The following is a 13,773-nucleotide window of genomic DNA, read 5'->3' on the forward strand; positions in this document are numbered from 1 at the left end:
CCCTAACTAGAAGATCAAACAAATGGAACAAAAGGACAAACTCTCCATGTTTAGTTCTAACTACGTGAGACTTGAATTACTCTCCATAAGTTTCTGATTTGAAACTGTTCTAACACTATCCCTTCCATTTAAAATGTGGATACTTACAGTTATATCAGGAAAGGATCACTCAAGAACATTGCTTTTTCTCTTTCATGCTCAGACTAACTATAAAGACAATAACCTAGTATTATTATATCATACATATATATATCTTCCTACTTCCCCAAATTGGTTTTATTTTTTCAACCATTGCGTGAGTAAATGATTTTTCTCTATATGTTTTTTTTTAATTTGTTTATTTTTATTTTGCAATACAATTCAGTTCTACATATCAGTCACGGATTCCCTTGTTCTCCCCCCTCCCGCCCCCCTCACCTTCCCCCCAGCCCACCCCCCATTCCCACCTCCTCCAGGGCAAAGCCTCCCCCGCAGACTGAGATCAATTTGGTAGACTCAGTCCAGGTAGGTCCAGTCCCCTCCTCCCAGGCCGAGCCAAACAATCCTGCATAGGCCCCAGGTTTCAAACAGCCAACTCATGCAATGAGCACAGGACCCGGTCCCACTGCCTGGATGCCTCCCAAACAGATCAAGCCAATCAACTGTCTCACCCATTCAGAGGGCCTGATCCAGTTGGTGACCCCTCAGCCATTGGTTCATAGTTCATGTATTTCCATTCGTTTGGCTATTTGTCCCTGTGCTTTATCCAACCTTGGTCTCAACAATTCTCGCTCATATAAACCCTCCTCATTCTCGCTAATTGGACTCCCAGAGATCCACCCAGGGCCTAGCCATGGATCTCTGCATCCAGATCCCTCAGTAGTTGGATGAGGTTTCTAGCAGGACAATTAGGGTGTTTGACCATCCCATCACCAGAGTAGGTCAGTTTGGGCTGTATCTCGACCATTGCCAGCAGTCTGTTGTGGGGGTATCTTTGTGGATTTCTGTGGGCCTCTCTAGCACTTTGCTTGCATCTTCCTTATACAGTGGCTAAAACATGAACTAAAATCTTGTTCTATTTAGACTAGATGGATCTGGAAGATCGTATTCTCTTCAGCAAGTTGAGATCAAATATTTCTTACACAGTAGCAAATGAGATGTCCTAAATTACAGTTCCTCTCCAGTTCATCTATCTCATTGCTAATGGGCACAAGGTTATGGATAGACAAGAGTTTGCTGTTAATATTTTGGCTTCATGAATTATTTAGTTTTATAGAATAAGAATTATAACTACCCTTTTCTCAAAATTTGAATATAAGCAAATCAGTCAGCCATTACTAAGAGCCAAAACACTTTGGAACCAATGTACTTGATGTTCAGTCCTGTATATATCATGTTAAAAAGCAATAAAATAATACAGCGATAGAACAAAAAAAGCATATTGTATAACACCTTTTTCTTTCTTAATCTTTTAAACAAATTCTAGACAAAATTACTGGAGATCATATCCATGAAAGCTCCTTTGATTTTTGATTGCATACTCATGTAAGAAATTTTTTATGATATGTATCTATTGCCTTGATGAAATGGAAGGATGCTTATGCTCTTGTTTGCTTTGGAATTAAAAATAATGGTGATCCTGTTGGTTCCTGTAAAGCAGGGAAACAGAGGAGGCCCTTCAAGGAATGAGTTATAGTGTAGATTTAAGTTGCAGAATCAGTCTGTTGAAGACAAGACAGAGAAATCTCTTCTTAATTGGAAATGTAACCTCAATTCAGCAAACTATGGATGTATTTAATTCTTTGTGAATACTCCAAAGTAAGAGGAAGTGAGGAGGGAAAGTGAGGTTTTCTGAATGAACTCTGAACAACAAAGCTTAATGAGATAAAAGGGGAATCTCCAGAGGGGAGGGACCAACAGTGATGTGTTGTCTTTGGTACTTAATATTTGAATTAAGACCGTGAAAACTTGTAAAAAAAATCATTTCTTCAGAGTTGCTATAGCAATGAAACAGTGTGGACAATTGCAGCCAGGAAACATCTGGGTTTCACTACTATTAGGCAGCATTAAACTGAAGGGAAGAATTCAATAATCATCTCCAATAAGTCAGACATGGAGAAGGATGTCTTGTGTGGGTCAAGAAGACTTAATGAAATCATTACCTGAGTCAGATTTCAGATGCAGTCTTAGGATAAAAGAAGAAACAATTCTCCACGGAGTCTGTTTGTGCTAATGGAAGTACTAGATTCAAGCTTTGGTATGTGAAAGGTTTCTTTACAAAAATCAATCATTTGACTTCCTCGGTTCAGAGATTCCCATTGCAAGACGATCAGAGTTCAGGTTTCTCTGGGAAGCTTCACAGGAGTTTAATAGATGCAAGACCAGAGTGGGGTGAGCACATTGGAGATGTGTGAAGTCCAAGAGAATACTGGACTCAGCAGGGGGCTTGCATGCATGGTGTGTGTGCTTCTGTTGTGTAGGACTCTCCTCTAATCCAAACTACCACCATCTTCATGAGTTCAGTTGTGACTGCTTGCAAAAGATCATCACCGCTGGGCTTTTAACTGTTGATGTTCCCTCATAGAGGAAGGGCATGAGGAGGTTCATTGACTCTCACCTTCAAGCCAGTTGTATGCAGTTTGGCTCTAATTGCACATGACCTTAGGGTCTCAGGGAGGGGCTGATGTGTATAGGGCAGGGAAGACCAGGGGAATGGGGCTTCATGTAAGCAGTCATTGGGGCACCATCATACATGCTGAGTATAGACCTTCCAGTACAGCTGCTTAAGTTCAACCAAGCTCCTGCCAATAGTCCCTCACCATTGCTCTATCAGTAAGCCTAAAACAAAGCAAACAAAACAAAACAAAACAAAAAACAAAACAAAACAAAACATATTGGTTCCCCAGGGTTGATGTTGGTGGAATCAAATGTTGGTTTGAAATTGACACCTTCTGAAGTAGGGGATAGACTTTGTCTAGTACACCAACACCCAGATAGAAAATTCTCACAATAGCTTCAGAAATAATTGGTGGGGCACAATGTTGTCTTTTATACTTCTCAATATTGGCCATCTTCATTTTGAGATCTTATGGTCATATAAGTTGAACCAACTGTCACTTAATTCACACTTTAGTTTGGCATCTTCAACCACTTGCCAAAGCTCAGACAGTATGCTTTGTGATGTATGCTTCTAGAAATGTATTCCTCTTGTTAAGTGTATGAAGGAGAAGGTGCATTCTTAGTTTTGCATCCATATAGAAAGTTGATCAACATCTACTCCAAATTATTTCTGAAACAGAGCCAGATATCCTATATGGTTGTGGAGGTGACTGTTGGGTTCTTCTTGCTAATAATTTGGTATGAGGAGTGGCTAGTGATATAGACATCTGTAAGCAAAATCATAAGTCAACACTCCACACATGATTATAATTACATGTTTGAAGCAGGTAAAACTCTAAAATTTAGCCTTTTTATCTCCTTCTATAAATCTGTTTTTGAAGTGTCTGGGTCTTTTTATCATGCTCTTTTTCCTAGTTAAACATGTGATTTTGCTTCTAATAGGGAATTATTAGATAATTAATTGCTCAAGCTGAATGCTTTTCCAGAGGTGTGAGTCATGCTTGGAGACTTTCATCAAAAGTTTCCCAGGCTGGAAGAACTGAGCATTGAAACTCAAGAGACTGTCCAGTAATGATGGAGATATGTAGCTAGTGGTCCAGATCCTGTTGTCCTTGTCACTGACCTACCCTGACAATTTCTCGAATTTGTGGCTGGAAGACTGGAGTCATGGTTCAGGTGCTATTATTCATCCCTGTCAATAAAACATTTGCTTCCCTTGAGTGACCTACTTTTTATATCAGTCTTGGTCTTCTCTTATGCTAATAGAGTTTCCTGGAGAAGATTTGGCAATGTGCTGGATTTTAAATTAATGGCTCTGCCTATGAAATGGGAGCAAGTAGATATATAGGAAAAGTTGCAAGTAGTTTAAGATTAACTTGAAACTCTCTGAAAGAAATTTAGGAAAGCAGTCACATTAATCCCAGATCTCTGTGAACTGTACAGTTCTGGTTTCTAGAGAATGTGGCCAGCACTCTCGACTATCCCCCGAGATGCTCCTTCACACTGCAGGGGCACAGCTGTGTAATTTGATTTCTTAATGCTTTCTTGACCTCTTGACTTCAGCAACAGACAGGGTAGAGTACGCAATGAGCACACCAGAGGCCACTCCATAAAGAATGAGGTCCTGCAAAATTACTGGCCTCTCTGCAATGGTATATCCTAATAATATTTGTAATAAAATGGGCCAGGATAATTTTTGAGTGCATCAAAAAAGAAACATATTCAAAGTAGTCAATAGATAAGTGTACAGGCCTGAAGGCTTTTGAATTAATTAATCTTGTCAGAAATCTTCAAAGTTCACACAAGGAACCAAATAATCTTCTAATGGGCTCTTATAAATCCTACCAAATATCCAGGATAGGAATTATGAAATTGCTTTTGCAGAATGGTATATAGCACCTGCCATTTGGGTGGGTGGGATATTGTGAAATAACAGCAGGAGCTAATGCTACAAGGGTTTCAAAAAGGTCTTTGAAGTCAGACTATCGGGTTGTCAATTCCAAGTTACCTACTTGTTTGAGCAACACACATGGTTGTGCTGTTCCTTCTCCACTGAGATGGGGAAACATAATAACAGAATATCAGCTGTTTAGAACATCAGAAATTTAGAATAGTGCCTTGCAACGAGTGTTAGCTATTACCAATAAAGGCACCACATCATGGCTCCTGTGTTCAGGTCATTACACAAAACAGGGCTGGGACAGGAGAGCCCATTAGATGGCAACATCACTGAACACCTGAGTTTGTAACCATTTTTCTGTCCCTGAAGTAGGAGCTTGGGAGAGGACCTTCTCCCAGCTGGCTCATTATGATTTGCTAAAGTCAAGAGTAAGTCCCCTGTCTTAGCTGGGCATAACTTCAGTTTGTTTGAAATAAGTAACAGGATGGAAATTTAGGAATACCAAGTGTGCCAGAAACCATTCACAGAATTATTCTTCTTTATATTCTCTATTCCCTGTAGCATTGCATAACACTCAGACATCATCATATTGGGTTTAGCCCACTGTGGATGAGGCGAATTCTTTCAAAAGTTTATTGGATGTTTCTTTCCATTGTTGTGTGTAAATACCCATAGATAAATTTGTCTACTGTAATGATAATTCTGAGTAAACTGTTTTCTCACTCTTTTTCTTATTCCCAAGGACAGAAATAAGTCAGCTTAGATAAATAGAATTCTTTTTTAAAGGCTAACATTGGAAAATAAGTTGGCAGGATTTTTGAACTTAGGAAGCTCAGAGGAAGTTTGTAAGCATTCTGTCTGCTACCACATGAGAGATGTACGTCTCTGAGAAACGGCACGTCCAAATCTCATTATGATTTTCTTGAGAACAAAAGTTAACTGTTACAATGTCTTGCTTCCTTGAAGAAAGGAAACCATCAGTGTGAGTAGTTAGAGTTGAGGAGTACCAAGACCATCAGGTGCAATTCCACTAAACTCTTAGTGAGCTTCTACCACTGACTGTGGAGAAAGATGGGAATGGCATCATATTTTAACTCTCTCTTCACAGCACATCAAAATGTCATGTACTACCAGAGGTTGTCATACTTGATGAGTTCTTACAGAGGAATGTTATTTAGCTCCAGTCTTGGCTGCTCAACAAAAGCTCCTCTGACATTGGCAGTAGAATCCCAGTGATATATCAGTTAATTCAGGGACTGACTTGGAGGTGGGATTCCTGGGAAATGACTACGCACTTATGTGGAATGACTCTTTTTCTTTTTCTTTTTTTTTTTGAGACAGGGTTTCTCTGTGTAGCTTTGTGCCTGTCCTGGAACTTACTCTGTAGTCCAGGCTGGCCTCGAACTCACAGAGATCTGCCTGGCTCTGCCTCCCAAGTGCTGGGATTAAAGGCGTGCACCACCTCCACTGCCCAGTGATGGAATGACTCTTACTCAACTCTCCTGTGAACCAAAACATTCACTGCTATCCCCTAAGCTCTCTGTGAAGAGAGGATGAGTAACAGGTTAGCACCAACAATGTCTTGGAAGGCTTGGGTTCAGCTCAGATTCACTGCCATCCTACTTTTGGTCCTTTGTCTGTTATTTTGTGTTACGTTAGGCTTGGTTCCTTCTTTGCCCTGCCAGCTTTTTAAACTTTCTTGTTAGTCTTAGTTTGGTTCTCACTGCCGTTGCTCCCTTTGAGGTCCTCTCCCATATGTGGAGAAGAGAGGCCTGGAAACTGCTTTTTCCTGTACTTTCTTGCTAAAAGGGTTGTGGTCTGAGTTCTAGTCAGAGAAAGGCTCTCCTTCTTGGAAGATGGGAGAAGGGCAGCTGCTTTGCCTCCAGCAGGTGAGAGCAGGAAAGTTCATCCCAGCAGACAGCTGTGGGCCTTTCACAACAGTTTTGAGGTGTCTACCTATGGTTCTACAGAGGTGGTGAGCTGAAGTTCTTAATTATGTACATATTGATGGGGGTACCACATAATATTTTAATACATTTGTGTATTATGTGGTGTTTAAGTCATGACATGCCTGTTTCTTTCTGTTTTTACCATTTCTTTCTGTTTTTTCAAAGATTTGTTTTATGTATATGAATGCTGTGTCTGCATATATGACTTTATGCCAGAAGATGGCATCAGAGCCTCCTATAGACAGTTGTGAGCCACCATGTGGTTGTTGGGAATTGAACTCAGGACCTCTGGAAGAGCAGCCAGTGCTCTTAACCACCGAACTATCTCTCCAGCCCCTAAGTATTTCTTTATGGTGAAAAAATTCAGAATATTTTCTTCTAGATTTTTGAAATATATTATATATTATTGCTACAGTTATATAACTATAACTTGTAATATATTTATTACATTTTCTTCCCCTTTCATTTTTCTCTATCCTCGAATCTCTGGCACCCACCATTTTACTCTCCATGTCTATGAGATTATTTTTTTAAAGTGCACATATGATGGAATCATGTACACATGTTTTTCTGTGATTGGCTAATTTCATTTAATATAATGATCTTTGCTTCCATTCATGTCACAAATGACATGATTTCATTCTATGGCTGGGTAGTAGTCCATGGTATATGCATCATATTTTCTTTGTTGGTTGACAGATATGTAAGTTGTTTCCAGTTCTTGCTGGTCATGAACAGTACTTCAAGAACATGGGAATTCAGATATTTCTTTGATCTACACACTTAATTTTCATCGACTACATATACAGTGGTAGGGTTGCTGGATCATACAGTAATTCCACTTTTAATTTTTTTGGGGGGATTCCATATTATTTTCTGGAGAGGCTCTGTTAATTTGTATTGTCACCAGTAGTGTTCAAGCACTCCCTTTTCTTTATATTTTCATTAGTATGTGTTACCATAGACTTTTAAAAAGTGATGACCATTCTTATTAGGATGAGGCAATATTTTATGTTCCTGATAGTGATGCTGAAACTTTATCATGGACATGTGGGCCATTTGTGTATCTCAACATAGACATTTTGAGAAATGTCTTTTTAGGTCAGCTGCCCATTTGTAGTTGGGTGATTTTATTTTTATTTGCTATTGAGTGTCTGGAGTTCTCTTGAAACAAAACAAAACAGAAGACAGCAGAACATAGTTAATGGTTTCCTTTCAAAGCCCTTAGCATTTTCTTGCTCTCAGGATACCTTAAGAAGCTCCCAAGAGAGTAAGAACTGAAGGCTTTCTTTACAAAGAGGAATAAGGTAGCCAGGAGGATTTAGTGTGGTAATGGTGAGGGCGGTGTCAGTTTCACTGAAAATCACATATATGATTTATATATAAGTATAGTGCATGTATCACCAGGTCCCACTTAAAATGTCATTTTCCTAATGAAGGATGCCATTCATTCACAACTCTGGCAACCTCAGTTCCATGGTCCCCCAGGACTCCTGCTTTTAAAACACTTACTTGTGACCAGGAAATCACAAGTGTCAGGACTTCTCACCAGCAATTCTGCGTTGTCTCCAGCTGAGTACCAAAGTTTTCTTATGATCCTCGCCACCTCCCCCTCCGTGAGAATTTGTGGGGGGATAAGAAGAAAGAAAGAAAAGGAAGGAAGAGAAAGTCATTATTTGTTAACAGCTGTGATGATTACAGTAACTAAAGTGACTCTATTCTTCAAGCATTTCTTCTTTAGTGATGGTAACAGGAAACCTCTCACAGCAAAGAAGTAATAGCAGTGATGACACCTGCCTGTTTGCAAGGCACTGCTGATGAGAAAGGAAAGAAACAGCATAATCAGCAATTAACTCACCAATGTTTCTATAAAACCTGTATGTATGCATGTGCGTCCATGTGTGTGTGTGCATGTGTGTGTGTGTGTGCAGAATATACATTTACATGTATATAAGCAGAAATATTGTAAGAGTCAGAATACAGGAAGTATGATATGAATTCTCTTGTAGAAATGGTTGCATAAATAGATTGAAACAATGGCAATATCAATGGATATGTTAATTTTTTTTTCCTGTTGAACCAATGAGCTTTTTGGGTTGATACAAGGAATATTGGGAAGTAGTTGCTTACTGGAGCACAGGGACTCAAAGACAGTGGTTATCATGAAGTTCTAAACCAGCATGGAATCCAGCATATACATACAGAACAACAGGAGCACACCGCACACTTGTAGGCATATCTACTACTTTAAAAGCATCCTATCTTGGTAGATCATTTTGTCAACTACTCTTTAAGAACTAGGATCTGAGTTTCTTCATTTGATCTAAGCATACTGAATCCTGTCAGTTTCAGGGGTTTCTTGAAAAATTTTTGAGGTGTACGTTTTCTGACTTAATTCCTGTACAAGACACATGCCTTCAGTCTCCAGGAAACTGCTACATAATAACACATTCTTCAGGTTTCTGTGTTTTATCTTCATCATGAAGCATTTAGGGTTGCATAAGTATAAAAAGTTCTAAGAAAAAATTCTTACATTCCAATATCTTCAGAATTTCCCCCCAATATAAATTCTGGATGAATTCTAAGATTTGAACATTACTGAAAAGCTTTCATAACTTTCTTATGTTGACAATTAGTCTTGAGAGACAGTGAAGGCTTTTTCTTCATGTAGTACATGGTAAACTTTCTCTCCTGTATAAATACTTTGATGTGTTCTCAGGGTGATTTTGTGGCAAAGATTTCTTGCATTTAGTATATTGTAAGGTTTCTTTTGTGTATAAATACTCTAATTTCTTCTAAGAGATGGAGGCACAGGTAAAAGATTTTTCACATCCAATACATATGTGGATGTGTTAACTTTAAAGGGAGAAAATTTTACAGAGTCTCACCTCTAGACAAAGAACTACAAGCAACTAATGACTGCCAGGAGAAGGAGAATTAGTTTCTCTTTGTGGTGAGCCCCCTTCTTGGTTGTCCAATGAAGAGTGGTCAGCCCTGAAACCATACACACACACACACACACACACACACACACACAATAAAATTAGACTCAGCAGGCTGTATTTATATATATTTGTACACAAACATATATGTAACAACAATAATAAAAGAAAAAGAGGCTATCAACTTGAGACTGAGTGTCCTGGCAGGAGTTATAGAGAAGGTACCTGGGAGGGGCTAGAGGGAGGAAAGGGGTGATATAATTCTATTAAAATGAAAAACATTTAAAAAGTAAGTATATTTGAAGAAAACAAAAGTCACTGATTTTTCTAGTCAACAAATTCTAAGCTAAAAACTATTTCCAGGTCAAGTCTCCAATCATGTTATAAAATGTTTTCTTGTTAAGCTTATTAAAAAGCACAGCATTAGATGCCAGACTTATTTTTATTTAATTATTTTCCTTGTTTGGAAACATTTTAAAGTCAATTATACAGTTTTCTAATATGGCAAAGTAGCCATTTCAAGTGTATAGTTCTGAATATTGGCAAGTGCACGTATGCGTAGCCACCACCATGATTGATATCAGAAAACCTTCATTACCCCAACAATCCTATGTCCCCCTTTCTTTGGTACCCCCTTAAAATCCCAGAAATCCTTTATTCTGTTCATAAAACAAAACTAATGTCTGTATTTGTAAGTTTTATTAATCTGAAAAATAGCTATCGTTCTGAAGTTCTAGGGAGAGAGAGAGAGAGAGAGAGAGAGAGAGAGAGAGAGAGAGAGAGAGAGAGAAGTGAATCCAAGAGCAGATCTCATAGAACCACCACAGAATGGCTCAGACAAGGAACTTACTTTGAACGTACTGAAAACAATAGTGAAGTTCAGCTAACACAGTTTAAAAGCTTTGCATTCTACTACACCATTCCTTCCCACAGCCATGCTCACTCAGTCCTACTGCCCCTTCCTTCTGATATGAACCCTGGGAATTCAGGAGCTTAATTTTTTTTTAAAAAATTATTTTTATTTTATTTTACAATATAATTTAATTCTACATATCAGCCACAGATTCCCTTTTTCTCCCCCCTCCTGCCCCTTCCCCTTCCCCACAGCCCACCCCCTATTCCCATCTCCTCCAGGGCAAAGACTCCCCTGAGGACTGAGATCAACCTGGTAGACTCAGTCCAGGCAAGTCCAGTCCCCTCCTCCCAGGCTGAGCCAAGTGTCCCTGCATAAGCCCCAGGTTTCAAACAGCCAACTCGTGCAATGAGCACAGGACCCGGTCCCACTGCTTGGGTGCCTCCCAAACAGATCAAGCCAATCAACTGTCTCACCCATTCAGAGGGCCTGATCCAGTTGGGGGTGCCTCAGCCATTGGTTCATAGTTCATGTGTTTCCATTCATTTGGCTATTTGTCCCTGTGCTTTATCCAACCTTGGTCTCAACAATTCTTGCTCATATAAACCCTCCTCATTCTCGCTAATTGGACTCCTGGAGCTCCACCCGGGGCCTAGCCGTGGATCTCTGCATCCAGTTCCCTCAGTCATTGGATGGGGTTTCTAGCACGACAATTAGGGTGTTTGGCCATCCTATCACCAGAGTAGGTCAGTTCGGGCTGTCTCCCAGGAGCTTAATTTTAGTGCTGGGTGACTTCTACTCCCATCAAGTGAGTGCCTGTCACAGAATTCATTATAAAAGGCTGATCCAATAGAAGCTATAATAATGTCTTCTTCCTGTGAGATGAAATTATGTTTTGATTTTCAAGCATTCATCATCCATAAGACTTTCTGGATGACTTAATTTCTATGTAGGTTTGTATGTTCAGCAGGCCAATCACCTCACTTTGATTCACTTGCTAAAGTGTGGGCATCAGTCAATATTCTCTTAAAGATGACCAGTTGATCAGAGGAGCATGGAGAGAGAGTGTGCTGGACCTGTGGGACAATTGCTGGCTTGTGGGAGAGCAAAGATGTCTCATGCCAAATTCAGCCCCATTCAGTCCTATGCATGAGAATTGGCAGAGTCATAATTTTCACTTTCTGCCATGGTGTAAACAACACAAGTCAGAGAGATTAATTGGCCGGTTTCTTTAAAGAATGAGAAACGATTGAAAAATAGTCCATGTTTATTAATTTACAGTGTCACAACAACCTAGAAATTAAAAAACAGAGCTTGCACTTCTCCTTTTGTACAAATAAGAACAATAAGTTAGAGAGCTGGGATATCAATTATGTAAGTACAAACAGTGATGAATTGGAAGACCACCAGAGAGTGACTGAGAGGTGGGATTCCAAAGTGTTTTCCCAATCGGAGGAATGGAGAACCTTAAACACTGATTAATACAAGGCCCCAGTAAAGTCATACCAGAGTCATACCAAACAGACCTTTTGGGGGACAGAGCTGCCTCCCTGCCTCTGGGTGGGCCCACTCCATAAGTATTTTGGCTGAATTCTTCACTGTTGGGCAATAGGGAGTGTGGTTACATCGATTACCCATGACTCTTCCCTACTTACTAACTTATCTATATTCTCTTGTAATGTGCTTCAGTATATCTGATTCATTTTAGCAATGTGTCACATAAGACAAATTGCCAAGTCAAAGAGAGTTTTGTACTATTTTAGTTTACATTCCACTTACAGTTCACTAAAAGACTGCTTTGCTATTCCTATACCCACACTATGTGCTAGCTTTAAAATACCTAATAATCTGGTAGATGAGATTAATACCAAAATATTTTTTTCAACTAGTTAAGCACCTCATAACATTACAGCTTCCAGAGCTGTTCCTTTTTGCTTTCTGTCAGTTTTATGTTGAGGGTCTCTGAGAGAGAGAGAAGAGGGGGGGAGAGAGGGAGAGAGAGAGAGAGAGAGAGAGAGAGAGAGAGAGAGAGAGAGAGAGGGAGGGAGGGAGGGAGGGAGGGAGAGAGAGAGAGAGAGAGAGAGAGAGAGAGAGAGAGAGAGAGAGAGAGAGAGAGAAATTGGCCAAATTTCAGAATTGGTTTGGTTGACAAGGTAGTCTCATGCTGTTTAATGTTATAGCTCCCTTTGATGGTCTATGTGGGTGCGTAAATTTGAAAATAGGTAGAGACACTAGAGGCCATACAGTTTTTCTATCGGTCTTAGTGATTTCTTATTTTCCTCTGGTTTAGAGAAAGGTATGTGGTATACAGGTTTTAAGAAGACATTAAATATTATTTCTTTATTAATAATGCAGTAGGTAACAATTCTATTCCCAATCTGCCAGCTCTTTCTCATATACAACACATAGGTCTACAGTTATTATTTATCGTTCTGTTTTTTTGAAAAGCTGGGGGTGGGTCTTCCAAGCATGGATGTGCCTATCATGAAAACCTGTGAGGACTTTTGAAGTCTCTCCATTTATGTCAAACTATTACTAACACAAACATCTTAAGAAAAGTGAAATCCTTCTACAGAGCAATCTACAAAGAAAAGTAGTGATCACTCTATTTTCCAATAACACTTAACCATCACAAAGAAGTAAAAGGCATAAAGCACACCCATAACTGTATGATGAGTGATGTTGTGTATAGTGAAAATGAAAATGAAGAATATAATGAAAATGATAGGAATCTCAAGAAGACTCTTAATAAGATAGGAATTGGCATGGGATCATCAGCAGTAAGACACTCTGTATAAACTCCTAAAATGATAGCTTTCTCTCTCCAGTAGGCTAAAGCTCTAGTTGGGAACAGGTGGTTTACTCTAAAAAGTTGTGCACTGCAAAGGTCATGAACGTAATGAGAGCAGCCTCCCTGGGCTGGCAGATTCGTATTCTGTGGTGGCTGCTGAGTGTCAAGGTGGTGATTGGGCTGCATTAAGTAGCCATTAGGAGCTATTGAGAGCTCCTGAATAAGGAATAGATTTGATGTTAAGTTTTATTGTGCTATAGTATTCTGTAGCAATATGAAGTCTAGATTAGAATAAAGAATGGAAATGTAATACTCAAATGCCAGAGTATTCCATTAGTCCAGGAAGAGGGTATACTTAAACTGGAGAGCTAGAGGTGAGGAAAAAATGAGGAAAGGGATAAAGAAAAGTCCAACAGCAGCAAAAGCTAATGACTAATACATAACTGAATTTGGGAGAAAGGATAGGGCTAGTTCAGTTGCCTAGGAGATCGATTACTTTATGATGACATTAAAAGATGATGAAAAGAGATGAAAGTCATGTAGGAAAAGAAATGAGGATGGATTCAAACTTTTTTGAATCTATCAGTTTTTATTTGTTTGCTAGGAAGTCAATGGAACAAGACAGTTTGGAAGTTAGGAGAGAAATGGCAATTAGATACATTTTGGAACCATTAGTATAATTCATCTTGAAAAAGTTCATGAATTAAGATGGGTGAATTAGAACATTTTCTAGAAAAAAA

This window comes from Peromyscus californicus, unplaced genomic scaffold (assembly GCF_007827085.1).
Source record: "Peromyscus californicus insignis strain IS unplaced genomic scaffold, ASM782708v3 Scaffold_5__1_contigs__length_169319896, whole genome shotgun sequence".
In the NCBI taxonomy this organism is placed as follows: Eukaryota; Metazoa; Chordata; class Mammalia; order Rodentia; family Cricetidae; genus Peromyscus; species Peromyscus californicus.